The 18,287-nt window shown below is 43.6% G+C and overlaps 1 long non-coding RNA gene across 1 annotated transcript in view; it reads right to left on the bottom strand.

Annotated features, from left to right (window-relative positions):
- Window positions 1-7,667, bottom strand: part of LOC146844086 (uncharacterized) — a 53,954-nt gene extending 46,287 nt beyond the window's left edge. Inside the window, exon 1 of the long non-coding RNA XR_014981130.1 lies at window positions 7,618-7,667. This is a non-coding gene — a long non-coding RNA (uncharacterized LOC146844086). The remainder of the gene's footprint in view (window positions 1-7,617) is intronic.
- Between the last annotated feature and the right edge of the window lie 10,620 nt (window positions 7,668-18,287).

Here is an 18,287-nt window from a genome sequence, read left to right as displayed (position 1 = left end):
TTGCGGCTAATTGTTTGGAGTTTTAGTCCAGCAGATGTCCATTACTAGGTGTGAAACCTCCCGCGGCTATCAGTGACAGTCTCAAAAGCTTTGATTTTGGTTTTAGGCAGCAGGGGAGGAGAGGCAGTGAAGACTTGTCAGGAGAGGTGACTGTGCAATTAGAAGTTTCTTGGGCTGTGCTGGCACTAAGCCCTACCCCTTCTTGCTCATGTTCCCTTCTCACACGGCATAAAAAAGTCACTAGTTGGCAGGTCTGGACAATGGGAAGGAAAAAGGGAGGGTAGGAGATCGAGAACAAAACAACGGACAAGCGAAGGTAAGGGGTGCGTGGGAGGTGGCAACACTACAAGAAACAGATGGAGGGCAGATGGGAGGGACAGGGAGGTGGGGAGACTACATACATTTGTGCTTGCTGCATGAAATGTTTCTGGTAATATCCTGGAAAATAATAGCAAAATACTGCCCACCAGACCATTGAATAGGCCCACACACATCTACAAATACAGCCCACACATGAGCTGGACAGACAAGTGCTCTTCTGTCACTGTCAGACTGATTGCACTTTAGACCAGTCTGGCCATGTAGGGGCACCACTGGGACCTGCATTACTTCTTATAAATGCACTATTTGGAACTGCAGTGCTTACAGTAAAGGTAGTAATGGAATATGCAGTGATTGCAGTAGAGGCACTACTGGGATGTCTGCAGTGCTAGCAGTGGAGGTGACGCTCAGATGAGCAGTGCTTACAGGTAGGACACTGATGGGATGTGCTCTGCATACAGTGGAGACACCGCTAGATCTGTCTGCAGTGCTCACAGGAGAAGCATTGTAGGGATTGGCAGTGCTTAAAGCAATGGCTATGCTAGGTTTTTTCTGCATTGCCTAAAGTGGAGACACTGCTGTGACCTGCGGTGCATTCTCTGGAGGCACTATTTGGAGCTACACTGAGAAACTGAAGTCTATTGTTATGCTTACATCAGAGGCACTGCAGGGATCTGCCTCCAGTGCTTAGAGTTGAAGCACGGCTGGGATCTACCTTGCTTACAATGAAAACACATTTACATTGAAGGCACTGTTGGGATGAGCAGCGATTACATGGGAGGCACAAATGGATGATATGTCTGCATTGCTTACAGTGGAGGCACAACTGGGGCATCTCTTCAGTGCTTAGAGTGGGGGCTCTGCCTAGATCTTCAGTGCTTACATTAGAGGCACTCTGTTCTGATTGCTAGTGGTTACAGTGAAGCAGTGGTTATTTGTAAAAATATAAGTGCCAGGACTCTTTCCAAGAGGCCACTGTAACTTGCACTGCCCATTTCCCCTCCCAGCGATGCCAATGACAGTATCACTACCAACACAAAAATTGACTTTTGCACTCCTTTAAGTGTGACTTCAGACTATTCCAGATCCCCAAGTTTTAAAAATGGCTTGGGCCGGAGGTATTAGTAATTTTAAATTGTATGTTGAATTAAAAACAACTAATGTTGTGTTCATATCTAAATTAGAAATACAGCACCATGATGTGGCAGACTGTCATAAGTGCTTTTGTTGACAACTAAGCGTCGGTTACGAGCGCCAGAAATCACCGGTTCCAATTAAGCACTGCAGTGGCTGCAGTGCCCGGATCAACAGTTGTCATGTTGTGCACCAGGGACAGAATGAGGAGGAGAGGGGAGGTTGGAGCACTGACCTATAGCCTACAGTGAATGATGCTCTGAATTAAATTATGGACTTTGCCCTGAGGCACAGCAAGTCACCACCTGGATTTGTGAATGAAGTACTGGAAAGTCAGGAGTGGATGCCCGATAGTTATGAGCCACACTGTGAATTCATAGGTTGGACACCACTCTCTACCTATCACACACCTGATGTTCAATACTGGTGAGAATGATGAATATGGGAAATTCCTTTCCATAAATTGCACTCATTGAGTGACACTATGAGTAGGCGGGGCTCTCCCCCTCAATGATGTGCCATGCTTTGCTGCCAACACTGCTTACGCAGAGACATTCCAATTACCAGCCTCTCCCACTGGTAGCCTTCTATCCAGAGCCAGCCAGCCAGCTCTCGAGCGATGGTACTTTTAACACTGCTGGTAGAGTGCTTCCACAGCAAGAAAAGAGTAGCGCCTAAAAAAATGAGCAGTGGAGGGACATAAGTAATGCATCCATGCTCCCGGGGGGGACGTGAATATACACACAAGGAGGTAGGACGCCTATAGCTGATAACCAATAAGAAGCAAGGAAATGACAGTGAGAAGAACGCTAACCAAAAGTGAATAATAGGTGGGATCAATACCCAATATAAGCTAACAATAGTCTTGAAGAGACAGCGCATGCACTGCCTAGCCAAGACCTAAAAATGAGCATGGGCAATAAAACCAGGTAACACTGTAGAGTGCAAAAATTGAATGACTTCAGCACTTTATGTTCAAATTTGTCTTTATTGTCGCCATGCAAAGATAGCACAAGTCAATGACATAGACGAGATCGCACAAGGGTGCACTCCCGAGCTTACCAAGCAATTTTTAACCAAACCCCAAATACCACCCTGCTCCCATGCTCCCCTCTCCCCCATGGGCACTGAACACATAATCAAAAATGGTAATGATGACAAAATGAGCCCATCCCTGATGGTGTGGATATTGGGTCAGTCAGGCGAAGTAATATAAGGTAGCTAGGGCACGTCAGTTCCTTAAACTCTTGAGAAAGGAGTGAGATGAAATACCCCAGTTCTGAGTTCAGAAATTTACAAAAAGAAAATAAATAGAATGTTTTTATACAGAGTGCCTTCCTTTCAAGGTTCTCAGTTTGGAAGATAAAAGACAGTAATTATTTAAGATACTTTCCATCTGTCACTCCTGCTCCCATTCACTCACCAATAACAGATGAATCTTACCTTGCAAATGGAATAGAGCTAAAGTGAGGACTATTTGTCTTAATGGGGAGGGACACGTTTTGAGAGCGTGAGGTGGACCCTGATACGCATGGAGTCAATTGGAAACGCATGCGCATCCAGGGCCCTGAAGGTTCTGGGCCTAGAATGGTCTGCTGTCACAAAGAAAGTAATAACAATGGACTTCACTGTAATCCTTCCTTCCTATGAGACACCTTCGGGTAAGAGACAGTTTCAGAAACTACCACATTATTTTAGTAGGGGTCATTCCATTAAATAAACGGGCTTAGAGCAGCCCCTTGTCCTCTGTGTGCCTTGCAGGGTGACCCTCTCATTCTTACATAACTGGGTGTGCATTACACATGAAGGTTGGACGATTCACATGCCTGGTATTTGCCAAACAAGACCAAACTGATTAATTTCTCACTGTGTTCTCTAAGCAGGCTAGAAGTGTGACCCATGCCTGGAGGAGACCCCAAGCTCCTCAGGTAACTTTGTATTTGAAACCAGGACTTTGAGTGGATGGGACCCTTACCGCCCTCACACCCAGTGGTAATTAAAAAGGGTGCAGAAACAGAATATCGACTAAAAAATATCGAGTTGCACAAATATCGAGTCATTAATATCATGGTTCAGAAATATCAACAGCAAGAATATCGCGGTCAAGAGTATTGACATAAGGTAAGTAATATCGATTTAAAAAATATGGAAGTGTTTAATATCATTTGCAAAAATATAGCTGTTAAAAATATAGTTTTTTTAGTAATGTTATGTATTTTAGTATATATTTTATATGTATGTGATCTATTTTTTTGTATTGGAATTCTTTCTATTTTTGATATATGTGTTACATTTTTAGTAATTGTTAATTTTTTTTAATTTGAATTTTGTGGTTTTAGTTCCGTAGCAGGTTGTGGGTTTAGAGGGGAATAGGGTGGAAAGTAATTTAATTGTATTAAATGTATTGATTATTTTTTTATTTATTAATATATGGTTAATGGAGTTGTTATAGTGTTAAACGTGTAAATCAATTTATTATTAATTAAATAATAATTGGTTGTTAATTAATTAATTGGTAATTAATATGGTAATTCTGTAAGTATTTTTAGGTGTGTTTATAGGGTATATAAGTAATATATTTATAATTTATGAATTAATAATTGGTTGTTAATTACAGTTAATTGGTCATTAATTCACTTTTCAGTAATTAATTATGGAAATTGTGTAATTAATTTTAATGCGTGTGTTGTGCTGTTGATAGGAGTAAAAGGTGGGAAGCCGTTTGTGTTAAATTAATATATAGTTGTTAATGAATGTTAATTATTTAGTCATTATTTTGGGTAATTGTTTATTGTGTGTTGTTTTTACTTTTGAAGGGGTAAAGGATGGGTATTAAATACATTTTAATTATTTAATTATTAGTTAACAGTAATAGTTTTTAATTTAAAAATAAGTTTCAATTCCGTTTTAATACTTTAAGTGTTTTATTATTGGTATAGTTTTATAGGCTAGGAAATAAAATAAATACATTTATGTTGTAATAAAAACGTGTTTGTAAATATTTTCTAGTTTAAAAGATTGTTTTAATAAATGTATTTATTATTTTATTTTATATATGATTTTTGAAATATTGTTTATTAATTTTTGTGATTTTTTAAAATTTTTCAATATATACACTTTTTTACCTGTTCCACTGTGAATAGTAATTTTTGTTTCTCTGCTATCCAACACTTTCCTTAAAGTTGCACTCACTGGAGTGGGAATAGTAATTTTGACCTCTCCGCTATCCAGCACTTTCCATCTGTTGCATTCACTGGAGTGGGAATAGTAATTTATACCCCTTCCGCTATTGAGTACTTTCCCAACTGTTGCACTCACTGGATTGGGAATAGTAATGTTTACCCCTCCGCTATCCAGCATTTTCCCTACTGTTGCACAAACTGTTGTTGGGATAGTAATGTTTACCTCTCCGCTATCCAACACTTTCCCTACTGTTGCTCTCACTGGAGTGGGAATAGTACATTTTACCCCTCTGCTATCCAACACTTTCCTTATTGTTGCATTCACTCGAGTTGGAATAGTAATTTTAACCCCTCCGCTATCCAACACTTTCCTTACTGTTGCACTAACTGGAGTGGGAATGGTAATGTTTACCCCTTCGCTATCCAGCACTTTCCCTACTGGTGCACTCACTGGAGTGGGAATAGTAATTTTTATCTCTCCGCTATTCAACACTTATCTTACTGTTGCACTCGGTGAAGTGGGAATAGTAACTTTTAACCCTCCGCTATCCAACACTTTCCCTACTGCTACACTCTACACTCTTTGGAGTGGGAATAGTAATTTTTTCCCCTCCACTATCAAACACTTTCCCTAATGTTGCTCTCACTGGAGGGGGAATAGTAATTTTTACCCCTCCGCTATCCAACACTTTCCCTAAAGTTGCACTCACTGGAGTTGGAATAGTAGATTTACTTCCTCCGCTATCCAACACTACCCTAATTTAACACTCACTTGAGTGGGAATAGTAATTTTTACCTCTCCGCTATCCACCACTTTCCCTACTGTTGCACTAATTGTATTGTGAAATTTAAGTTTAAATATTTTTCTGATAGTTTAATGTTTTCATTTATTTTAGAATTTTGCATTTTTATATTTTAAATCAATACTATTGAGCCAATTAGGATGGCGGGTGGACTTTTGTCCGCCCGCCACCCTAGCGGTGCTGGGACCTTCCGCCAGTGGTGCGGCGGTCCCGCACTGGCAATTATGATGCCACCGCAGCGGTAGCATCCCCGATTCACAGCATTGTGGTGGGCGGTGCTCACAGCAACGCCTGCCACAATGCTAGGAATGCACGTTTTGCATTGTCATGCACAAGGTAACCGGAACCGCGTGGTGCCTGCCACCTTGTACATGACAGGTACCCCCATGTGCACCCCCCACCCCGCAATACCCTGGGGGCCCGCAACGGGCCACTAAAAGCAAACTCCAGCTGGATTTCCATGGCGGGGTCTCCGCCATGGAAAGCCCTGCTCTGCCACCCATTCTAATATGGATGGCGCTGTCTAGCAGACACCGCCACCATATCCAGCCCCTTTTCCGCCCAGTCGACTGGTCGACCGGCGGAAAACCGGCGGATGGTCTTTCTGTGTGCCGGGGTCCCCCCCCCGCCATACTAATATGGCATGGGAAATCGGTGGCGGGGGAAGAAAATTTCGGGCGATTATTTTTTTATTATGTTTATTTGTTATATTTTATTAAAATGTATATAAATTATGTTTTTATCTTGTTAGCATTATATTTAATATTTAATATAATTGTTTTATTTTATATTCAAATAAAAGTCTATATTTTATACATCTATATTTTTTACATCAATATTTTTAGTTAATATTTTTGTTCTTACATGTTTATGTCAAGTATAGGAGTCAATATTTTTGTTGGCTATAAGTTTTACTCAATATTTTTAACATCGATATTTTTTAGATCTATGTGTCTCAGTGAACCATTTAAAGGGACATTGAACCGGCCCTTCTATTCTTGTCCTTACCTTCAATGGCAAATACACAAATCGATTTCTGAAGAATTTAATGCAAAAAACGTTAAGAACATCAATTCCCTGTTTCTGTCACTATTTACTTAATCTTGCCATTATTGACAGCACCTGAGCTGAGACTGAAGGCAGTGCAAGCCTCTCACAGTGCCTGTCAATGGGTCAAATAGATGTTCGGAATTCATGGTCATCCAATCCTTGGCCTCTCTGCAGAGCTTACAGAGCAATGATAATTTATTCCAGTTGCAATTATGTTTCTGTGTAAATACGTGTGAAGGAGATAAACAGTTGTCAAAATATTTACAAGGTGGAAGTAAAACAAAATGCAGGGCCCGATTCACAGAACTAACTTAAGACAAAATCCTAAACTTACTACCATTTTGGTATTCACAGAAGGCACTTACTCATTTTGGTATTCACAGAAGGCACTTACTCATTTCGGTATTCACAGAAGTTAGTAGTCCTAACTTTAGGACTCCTAAATGCCTTCTGTGACTACCGAAAGTCTTAAAATTAGGATGTTTCGCAGTTTAGTAGTAGTATAGTTAGGACTCCTAACTTTAGGACTCCTAAATGCCTTCTGTGAATACCGAAATTCTTAAAATTAGGATTTTTCTCAATTTAGTAGTCCTAAGTTTAGGACTCCTAACTTTAGGACTCCTAAATGCCTTCTGTGACTACCGAAAGTCTTAAAATTAGGATTTTTCGCAGTTTAGTAGTAGTATAGTTAGGACTCCTAACTTTAGGACTCCTAAATGCCTTCTGTGAATACCGAAATTCTTAAAATTAGGATTTTTCTCAATTTAGTAGTCCTAAGTCTAAACTTCTAGACATGAGTTCCGCCCTTCACTGTTAGGGGTGGGTCATTATAATTCCTTTAACAGTAATTATATTATGGTAATTACAATGGGTTGCCCCTGACAGTGCTCCTCAAAGGGACTATCACAGCAGGGAAGTTCACTGTCTGGAGTCGGTGCAATGTATGTACCTAAGTGCAGTTAGTATTAAGTTTGATACATGGCCAGGCCACTCACAGTACTTCAAAAAGCTTTTGGTGGGGTTTTCCTGTCCATGAAGCAGCGCATCAGCCTGTGCTTTGCTTACCTCAAGGGACACTGTTCCTAGTCACACTGTCTTGCTGCCAGAGCCCCCCTGTTAGCGCTCACCTGTGGGTGTCTTGTGGTTGTCGTCTACTGTCCTGGGCTCTCTCCGCAGTTCTCACTGTGCCAGGGGCCCTGGCTTATATAAGACTGTAACTGATGATGAGGGTCAGTGACAAATAAACAAGACGCACATTTTCAATAAGACACACACTGTCATCTCAGACTACCCAGCTGATCAGGTGGGGACGCTAGAAAGACGCTAGAAGGCATCATAATTCCTCTTCTATTTGTTCTTCCCTATCATGTGCTTGAACGTGTGTTCTTTCAACGCTTCTGTGATGTGCATATCTGGCTCAGTGAAATGGCCATGTGTTTTAACAGCTATCAACACCACAGGTTCATGCCGATATGTCTTCTAGAAAGTAGAAAAAAAATCCAAACTCTTTTTTCTTCCATGGCTATTCATAGGAAAGATTCCACAGCAATTAACCTTATTTAATGCTTACAAAGAGCAAAGTATCCATTTGTGAAGTTTTTCCAGCTAATTACAACCTAATACAAAACCTTTACTTTACCATACACCAAAATTGAAACCCTCACCTAAGCTTAACCTAATTATTTTACATCCAGGCAGACTCTTTGTGGTTTACTCCCTAACACACTGGCACATTCACTAACTCACTCACTTACTCATTAACAAACCCACTCCCTCCTCACTCACTTCCCTATTCCCATACTCACCCCCAAGCTCACTCGCTCACTCACTGATTCACTAACGTATACACTCCATAGTATACTGAACCCTCGTATTGGACAACAAATCTGACCCCTGACCTCTGTTTGTATGATGGAACGCCTCACACAATTGTCCCGCATGCCTTTACAAAGCAGTCACTACCCCGACTGCGACGTTACCACCTGCTACTTTACCACGCAAGTATTTAAAAATAACTTTCTTTATGGCGCGCTAGACTTTAGAATAGTATCAATTACTATTCCAACTCCACTCAACACAACAGTAGGGAAGGTGTTGGACTTAAAATGTGAACTCTGGTTCAACAACGCATGCCAACAGCAAGTAGTTGTAACAACTTGCATAGTAAAGGAACGCATGGCAACATTGCAGACGGGCTAGTGGCTGCATTGTAAATGCATTTCGTTGTTGTGACTGGGCCTTAAAGGATGCTTCCCATACCTGTAACAAGAAAAAGATAAAGCAGAACATGTGTAACATTTTTTCCTTATCTGTGTTTTTTGAATTTTACGGTACAGCAGACACAACATAAGGCATTGGATACAGATCAATGTAAATGAAAGCAATACAGGAGGCAGGCGTAGCGTTTACAGATGTACAGAGCAGCACAGATACAGCACAAACAATATCTTGTACAGGACAGTACAGCCTTTGTTACAACCATGAAAGGTATGGCCAGGAGCTGGAAGTGAAACTATCCCTCTTGTGTGGGGGGGGCTAAGAGGCACACGCTGCGTATCATGGAGGCAGATGTCTAATTTGTTAATGTTACGCTTAACTGACACCCGTCACAGATAGGCTTAATCTCTGGGATGTTCAACCCTGTGACTTGCGGCCTCGTCTAAACCACCTGTTCCTCCCCCTCATCCTGCTGTGAACGGTCCCATGATAGAAATGGCTCCCAAATATCAATTGGCCTAGATGCAATTGACATTAGCTCCCAGAACATCGTTAATTGTGTATGACCAAATATGACATCACGTATTCAATACTTCATCCTTGGGACCACCCTCCTGCCCCAGTGTAAGGCTACCCTACGTTTAGCAAAGAGCAATAGCATGGCGTGCAATTTTCTGTGCTCCGCCGGCGTGTCTCTCACATATCCCAGTAGGCCAATATGAGGCTCAGGTTCCGCTGGTGTATTGATTATATCATGAATTGTATTAAAGATCTTAGCCCAGAATGTAGCCAGCCCAGGGCAATACCATGCCATGTGAATGAATATGGCCAGGCCAAATCCACACCTCCAGCATATATCGTCTGTCTTGACCCCCATTCTATGCAACTGGATAGGTGTTCTATCAAAAGCGATGGAGGAATTTAAAATGAAATAAACATAGTTTTTAATTGGGTGATAAAGCAGTAAGCTGACCACAGCAGAATACCCACTGGTCTTCAGTCAAGGGTGGTTGTAAGTCTGAGTTCCAGTCCTGTAGTGCTTTCGGCGTGGTGATGGGAGCAGAATTCTGCATATTACTGTGCAGGAGTGTGATGAGCCTAGGAGGAGAAGCCGTCTAAATAATATTTTCAAGTGCCAGCAATGTGGGTGGAGGACTTGGGAAGGTCCCATGTATTTGCTTGCAGGTGGATCTTAGTCTGCAATAGAGGAAGAGCACCGGGAATAATCCAGCCCTCCCGGTTGTTTTTGCCATTGGGGCTCTGAAACTTTCATCAGGATAAAGATCCGCGAAGGTATGCATGCCCATATCACTAGCTATGGATCTGCTGGCTCCCTCACAGGAAGCATGGGGTTGTTTGCTATAGGGATTTAGGGTGCATACAATATTGACAGTTTGGCTCTGTCACGGAGCTTCTCCCATGCCCACCTCATGGTCTCGACCATGTCAACACCTTCTTGCGGTCGTTTGTATGCCTGGTATATCGCCACTTGGAGGGGAACCAGTGCTGCCACGTTCATCTCCACAGTAGTGTGCGGCTTGAACGGGACAGGGTGCACCCGGAAATTTAGAAATTGTGCTTGTGCACAAAAGGCCTATAGTTGAAAGTCCGGGGCGCCCATTGCTCCCTGAGTTAGTGGTAGTGTTAGCAACTCCCATGAAATCCACGCTTGCCCATTCCAGGGCTATTAATAATAATCGGAGTTTGCTAAAGACGATCTGTGTGAGTGGGATCGGGATGTTAACAAATAATTATAAAAATGTAGGTAGGACCACTATCTTAGCCACTGCTATCATCCCAGTCAGGGAGAGGGGTAGCCTAGCCAAGGCATTTACTTTTCCTTCCAGCCATGAACTGGTTCTCCCGAAGTTCATCGCCCAGATTTCTTGCACATCCCAGCTGAGCCATATAGCCAAATATTTTATCGGGCTGTTGGGCCACTGCAGAGGGTACTCAACAGGGAACGGGGTTTTGGCATCTGTAAGCGGGAAGATGGTGGATTTTTCCCAGTTTATAGTGACTACTTTCATGTTGGGGTGGAGATAGTGAAGGACAGTAAAAAAAGTGCAGAGATTATGTGCCGTCGATCTGTCCGGTATGAATCCCGACTGATCAGGGCATGCAATTAGTGGGAGTAGAGGTTCTAGCCTACTTGCAAGTAGTTTCGCTAAAATATTGATGTCCACATTTATAAGAGATAGTGGTCTGTATGAGTCTACTTCGCCGCTGGGTTTCCCAGGATTAAGCAACATGATAATAATAGCTTCCCGCATTGAGGTCGGAGAATCCTGTTAATCTGCACTTCTTCAAAGACTGCAATGAGGTGCAAGGCTCCTCGACATAGGTTTTATAAAATACTGTGGTCAGACCATCAGAGCCCGGGACTTTGTCAGAGGGAAGACCCAGAATGACTTGTGTAACGTCTTCCACAGTGAACAGATTATCCATTTATTCCCTATGCCCCCTGCTCAGCCACAGGAGTTCTAGGGATTCCAGGAAAGGTTGTAGGCAGTCTGGATGTATTTGTTGTGTGGTCGAATATAAATTAGAATAGAATTGAGTGAATCTGTCTAGGATCTTGGGTGGGTCCCTGAGCAGGGAATGATCTTCTCCCCTAATCTCCGTGACATATGCGACATTACGTGGGGCTCGTAATATGTTTGCAAGAGTCTTACCTGGCCTGTCCCCTTCCTCATACCATCTGGTCTGTCACCACGATGTGCCTCCTCCTCAAACTCCAGCAGACTTTCCTTAAGTTGGACCAGTAAATCAGGGTTCCTAATGCGTGTTTCAAGGGATGCAAGTGTATTCCTGATTGCCTTCAAGACCCCAGCCTTGCGCCTGATACATTTGCCTCTAATAACTACTTTACACGCTTCCCAGAGGGATGCCTGTGTCTTGACCGTGCCAGTGTTTAACAGGAAATATTTGTCAATGATCCTCTAATCTCTTCTTTGAATGGTTCATCCAGTAAGGCATTTGGGGGGAGACTCCAGGAGTACAGTCTGCTGGGCGCATTAGACATGGACACCAACAGGAGGTACGGAGCATGGTCCGACAGGGTTCTGGGAAGATGGCAAACCTCCCGCAACCACATCACTGCATCCCTGGATAGCAACCAGAAGTCTAGCCTGGACCAGGCCTTATGGTGGTCTGTTATACATGTGCCTTCCAGTATGTTCGGGTTAGACCTTCTCCAGAAGTCCGTAAGTAGGCCATCTGATATAATGGCATTAAGCGCGTTACTAGAGTTTGGGTGTGGTGAGCAGGACAGTCCCCTCCTATCCTGGGCATCATCAAGCACAACATTGAAGTCCCCTCCCAGATAACAGTGTCGCAACTTGTGGATTTAATTTTCACCCATACAAATGACTCACATATTTTCCAGTCGAGGCCCTGCCTAATCAGCACAGCCACTCCCCTCAGATAATTAGAATAAACGGCTGAGTATATTTGTCCCCAAAGTTTATGTTGTAGCCTAGTGGATGGATTGCAGTTCAAATGAGTCTCCTGTAAAAAGCAGATGTCTATGTGGTGTCTGAATAGATATGCATGTACCAGTCTGGCCTTCCTATGGTTGTTTAAATACCGGATGTTCCATCTTAATAGGTTCAGTGTCAACATGGCTTATCTGTTGATGACTGTGCGAGGTCCTGAACCCCCACGTCCAATGCCAGATCTCTTCGGTTGCCTGTGCATTGCTGTCTTGTGTCCCCATTTTCCTCTTCGCTCTGCGTGCATCTGTAGTTGGATGTGTCTTGTCTACTCTGTTGTGTGTGGTGCAAATCTGTTTCCAGCCTGACAAATTAACATAATCTTTACCTGCCCACCCCCACCCAGGATGTGCAATACCATCTCACCCAACAGACAAAAACAACATAGAACACCCCATATAGATTCAGAAGCAGTCTTTGGGAGCTATCCCTGAGGGGCTATCCCTGAGGGGCGTGGGGGGCGTGGGCTCTCCGGCATACTACCCTGCCAAAGGCAGGGTGGCCGTGCTTATAATGAAGAGTCATCACAATGAAACACAGGGAAGGACCAGTGTGCGCGTCCCGGCCTCCATCCTGAGTGTAGCATTACATCACAGCCTTCAACATGAGCTATCCTCCTCTGCCAAAACAACTTACAACTGGTGACATATAAAGGTACAGATTTGAGTCAGCATTGAATAACAAGTGAAAATAGAGGTTAATCATTATCGCTTAGCCCAGCTTCAGAGGTATGGCCAGCAAGCAACCTGCTTACGTTTTTCTTTCCTCCCACATGTTTAGCAAATTTCAACGTTGATTTAGCATTTGTGAACATGTGTGCTGTTCCGTCAAGTGTCACCTTGAGTTTTGCAGGATAAAGCAGGGCATAGGGGATCTTGGCCTGAATCAGAATTGGCTTTCCTGGTAGGAAAGTCTGTGTAGAAGGAGGGGGATTTCACTTATAGTCTATTATTGATATTGAGTCGCGGTCTTGATAATTTAACAGTTTAGCTCAAATCGGCCTGGGTGTTGCTCTGATGGGCGACCTGGGTACCAGCACCTGGTTTGCCCTCTCAACCGCGAACACCGCAGATAAGCCAGTGCCAAAGAGATTACTCAAGAGTTCAGTCATAGGTCTCCATCTTGACAATGGCAGTTTTGTTGGGAATCCCGGTGATACGGAGGTTGTTCCTCCAAGATCTGGCCTCCAAATCATCATTCTTTGGCCTAATGAGAGGGACAACATTATCCATCTGCAGCAATTGCTCTCTGGTTTCCACTTGAAGTTCATGATTTTCAGAGCTCCGATTCTCAAGCGCATCTAGTCTCATGTGTGTCCACTTGTTTTTTGACTGCTTATAGTTGGGAGGTGAGGATATCCAGCTTAGTTTCTATTGTTTTTAGACTAGATGTCATTTCAAGAAGCAACATGTGCAGTTCATCTCCTTGTTCCTCAGACTGCGGCATAGATTGAGTCTACTTCCCCCTCAGCTTCCGTCAGCCTTGTATGCCTTTTATTGTTGAAGGTGAATTTGGGATGTTTTGCATCCTGTTTACCCATGGCGCCAAGTGGAGCATGTAATCTTCACCTTAGTTGGACCTATGTCTTGTACTTCTAGAATACTGCACGTCCCGAGTCCCGACACCCAGGTCCCTCTGTATCAAGATCAAATCGACTCTGCGCACGGCTGAGATCCCAATGAGCCAATCCGCCACTCGTCTGCCCAGCAGTCAACAGGCCCAGCACACGTGACCGGTATATTTAGGGTATAGCTATTGCCCACCAACCTTAGGGCACCTCTGGTCCATTCACAGTACCGGAGTGTGTGTTGCAGGGTCGGGCCACACCCCAACAGCGTCTGCCCCAGAAATGCAGCTAAATCCCCCAGGCCTGCCACTCGCTGAGGGGTCTCCATGGTAGGCAGGGAGCTCCAGGCCCCGCGTACACTCCTCTAGGGGCACCACCACCAGCGTTACCCCAACCCACATTCCAGGATCGTATTGCCATCTGCCCTGGAGCCTGCCCATGAGATGCGCCAGCCAATGAATCAGCTGCTCACTAGGACATTGATACCAGGTCCCAGGCCGCCACAGTGCTCCCCGCGTGCACAAAGCCGGCCGCGCCTGACTTCAATATGGCGGCGTGGATCCACACTCTGGAAACGTCTCGCCATCTGCGCAGGAGCTTGCACAAGAGAGTCACCGGCGGCTTGCAGTAGCCGCTCACCTGGATACTGCCACCAGGTCCCAGGCCGCCTCAATGCTCCACAGGTGCCCAGAGCTGACCGCGGCTGACTTCAAGATGGCGGCACAGCTCCAGCATTGCCCGGAGGACCGGCTGCAGTCCGCCAGAGGCAGTGTATTTGCTGCAAGAGTCAACTCGCCAGGCAGCACCATCTCACCACTGTTCCGACTGAGAAGAGTCAGGTCAAGCACCGACCCGGATGTCGCTGGAGTTCCCGGAGCGCTCCTCACGTCAGATAGAGGGCCCACAGTACTGCTAGTCGGCAGCCAACCCCCGGACATCTCCAAAGTTCCAATTTCGGAATGCAGGTCAGTTGAATCACCACCTCGTCAGCTTTCCCCAGATGCTCAATGTCTCTTCGTTTGATAGGATTGGACGAGGATTATAGCGCGGTCGGCGGTGCTCGCTTAACCAGCAGCATTTCGCAGCTCGGTTAGGCCATGCCCCCAACATGAGTAACATTAAATGATGATTTCCCAAGGTCCATTTAATCTCCATTATGGAGACAGAAGAATTTTTTAAAGTCTTCTGGAGATTCAAAAGACAAGGTTTTCTCCTTGTAAGTAACCCTCAATAGGCAAGGATGCACCAGGCCATATTTAGCATTCATGGAACGTAGGGCATGACATAGAGAAAGAGATTCTATCCAAGGAGTAGCTATTGCTCTGGCCATATCCTGTGAAAAAAAGACTTTCCAGCCAGACCACAGCATTTGCTTTCTTTGTTTAGCCACAGAGAGGGCGCTCATCAGGTCGGAGTACTGAAGAAAAAGAACTAGAATGTCTCTTGGTCGGTCCAATGAAGATGATGTTGAAGGTTTAGGCCAACACACTGTGCTCTTTTAAGATTAGGATCGGCTGCATCCTTCAGGCCAACAATTTTTGAAATGTGAACTTTGAGGAAGGAAATCATGTCAGAACCCTCTGCACCCTGAGGAACTTGGTAGATGAGTAGATTGTTGTGTCTAATACGGTTTTCCAAAGCTTCAGTATGTTGATCAAGAAGAGAAATTTCCTTGACATCATCTCAACCTTATCAGTCATATCTTTGATGTTACAAATTTGTTGTTCTACCTCAGACACCCTAGAATCCAGGCTTGACTATTTCCATTCAATATGATGAAGTGTAGAGTATGTTTCCACCACAAAGGCTTTAAATGCTTCATTACCTCCATTACGTCTTTTAGTATTAGAGGTAAGAGTGTCTTCATCGGAGAGGTAGGATCCTTTTTTGCATCTTATTATTGTTACTGTTAGAGTCTTTGGGGTGAAGTGGCATGGTCATAAGTAATGACACATGTTTTAATAAAGAGGAAGCAGCAGAGTCCGTACTTGAAGACATGAGGAGAGAGTGATTATGGCCTAAAGGAATTTTGCAGCCTCTAATATGATGCCCAAACAAGTAAGGGGACACTCGACTAGGGGTGGGCGGAATTTGCGAAATACACTTTCGCAAACTATCGCGAAAATGTTAAAAATCTCCGCAAACACGCAGAAATATCGCAAAGACGTGGAAGTCTCTGACTGTATTAGATCCTGTGAAAAATTGAATTGAATTAGTCGTAGGTTGCTTGAATAACGCAGTGACCATTTATAATATGTGAATCCAGAGGGGTCACCTTTTTCATCTCTGTGTCCTGATGTGCCTATTGCTAAGCTAGTTTGTATTTGTCAAAGTCCAGCTGTCCTCAAGTATGTAGCCTGATGGGGCATAGAGGCCTCTTTTGTCCTCATTCACTTTTACAGCACTCAGCTCCAAATTGTGTTAAATCTGCGTGCCTTCCCTTTGATCTTGTATGATTGTTTCTCATAAGCCAGTAAGTACAAGAGGTGCTGGAGCCATAATTCTATTTTCAGCCCTATTGGGTTGCCACGTAGGCTCAGTATCATTTGTTTGACGGCTAGGAACAAGTGGGAAACATTCTTCCCTTTGGTAGAGTTCAGTGGGTATCCATATGCTGCAGGGGTGTCTACGATTATTGTTGTTGGAACATTGGGCACCATTTCCACCTACATTTTCAATATGATACATCGTATATCACCCCAGAATTCTTGAGCTGTAGGGCACACCCAAAGTATATGAAGTATTGTGCCCTCTGCCCTGCAATGCCTCCGGCAGCAATGCTGATCATGACCTATCAATCATGTACAAGGTTACAGGTGTATGGTGTTATCTGTTTACTATTTTTTTTTGTTGACCTTGGGCATGACGAGAAAAATTGTATATGTGTGTGACAGTATCACCCCACTGTTTTGGAGAGAGAGAAGGTTTGAACTCTTTCCCCCATTGGGCTGGATATGTGAGGTTCAACTGGGACAGTTTTGTATTAAGTAATGCGTATTTATGAAATAGTAAGGCCCTCATTTACTATCATTTTGTATCAGGGTTACGTCACTTTTGTGATGCAGTCCAATGCAAAATCTTTTCTGGTATTTACTGTTAGACCTGGCATCTTTGGCGTGGTTTCCCCTGACTTTTTGCCTCTACCTCCTATATTTTTTACGCTGTGCTGGATTTCGTTTTACTGGTTTAGATGCTTTGTGCACTTTGCCACTGCTGATCAGTGTCAAAGTGCAAGTGCTCCCTAGGTAAATTCTTATTGTAATTGGTTATCTATGATTGGCATATTTGTGTTACCAGGAAGTCCCTAGTAAAGTGCACCAAGTGTGACAGGGCTGGTAATTCAAATGCTGCAAGTGGGCCTGCAGCATTGATTGTGCCACCCACATGAGTAGCCCTAAAATGGGGTCTCAGGCCTGCCACCGCAGTGCCTGTACGCAGTCTGTGAACTGCCATGCTGACCTGGCCAGTGTCCCCACTGACCAGGCCTAACCCTTCCCTTTCTGTACACATTGGACACCCCTCTAGAAGGCCAAAGGTACCCCCCTTGGCAGGGTGCAGTGTACGTGAAAGGTAGAGCATGTACTAGTGTTGATGGTGACCTCAGCTAGGCCTACCAGTGCAAGGGGTTCGCCCTTCTCTGCATAGGGTCCTCAGACCAATAGGAAGAAGTTGGCACAGAAACTGGAATAGAAAATGCAGGGCCCGATTCACAGAACTAACTTAAGACCAAATCCTAAACTTACTACCATTTTGGTATTCACAGAAGGCACTTACTCATTTTGGTATTCACAGAAGGCACTTACTCATTTCGGTATTCACAGAAGTTAGGAGTCCTAACTTTTGGACTCCTAAATGCCTTCTGTGAATACCGAAAGTCTTAAAATTAGAATTTTTCGCAGTTTAGTAGTAGTATAGTTAGGACTCCTAACTTTAGGACTCCTAAATGCCTTCTGTGAATACCGAAAGTCTTAAAATTAGGATTTTTCACAATTTAGTAGTAGTAAAGTTAGGAGTCCTAACTTTAGGACTCCTAAATGCCTTCTGTGAATACAGAAAGTCTTAAAATTAGGATTTTTCTCAGTTTAGTAGTAGTATAGTTAGGACTCCTAACTTTAGGCCTTCTAAATGCCTACTGTGAATGCCGAAAGTCTTAAAATTAGGATTTTTCTCAATTTAGTAGTAGTAAATTTAGGACTCCTAACTTTAGGACTCCTAAATACCTTCTGTGACTACCGAAAGCCTTAAAATTAGGATTTTTCTCAGTTTAGTAGTAGTAAAGTTAGGAGTCCTAACTTTAGGACTCCTAAACTAAGAAAAATCCTAATTTTAAGACTTTCGGTATTCACAGAAGGCATTTAGGAGTCCTAAAGTTAGGACTTCTAACTTCTGTGAATACCGAAGTGAGTAAGTGTCTTCTGTGAATACCAAAATGAGCAAGTGCCTTCTGTGAATACGAAAATGGTAGTAAGTTTAGGATTTTGTCTTAAGTTAGTTCTGTGAATCGGGCCCACAGAGTTTA

This window comes from Triturus cristatus, chromosome 4_1, assembly GCF_964204655.1.
Source record: "Triturus cristatus chromosome 4_1, aTriCri1.1, whole genome shotgun sequence".
In the NCBI taxonomy this organism is placed as follows: domain Eukaryota; kingdom Metazoa; phylum Chordata; class Amphibia; order Caudata; family Salamandridae; genus Triturus; species Triturus cristatus.
The sequence above is the reverse complement of the archived record's forward strand: the minus strand, read 5'-3'. Positions and strand labels throughout refer to the sequence as shown.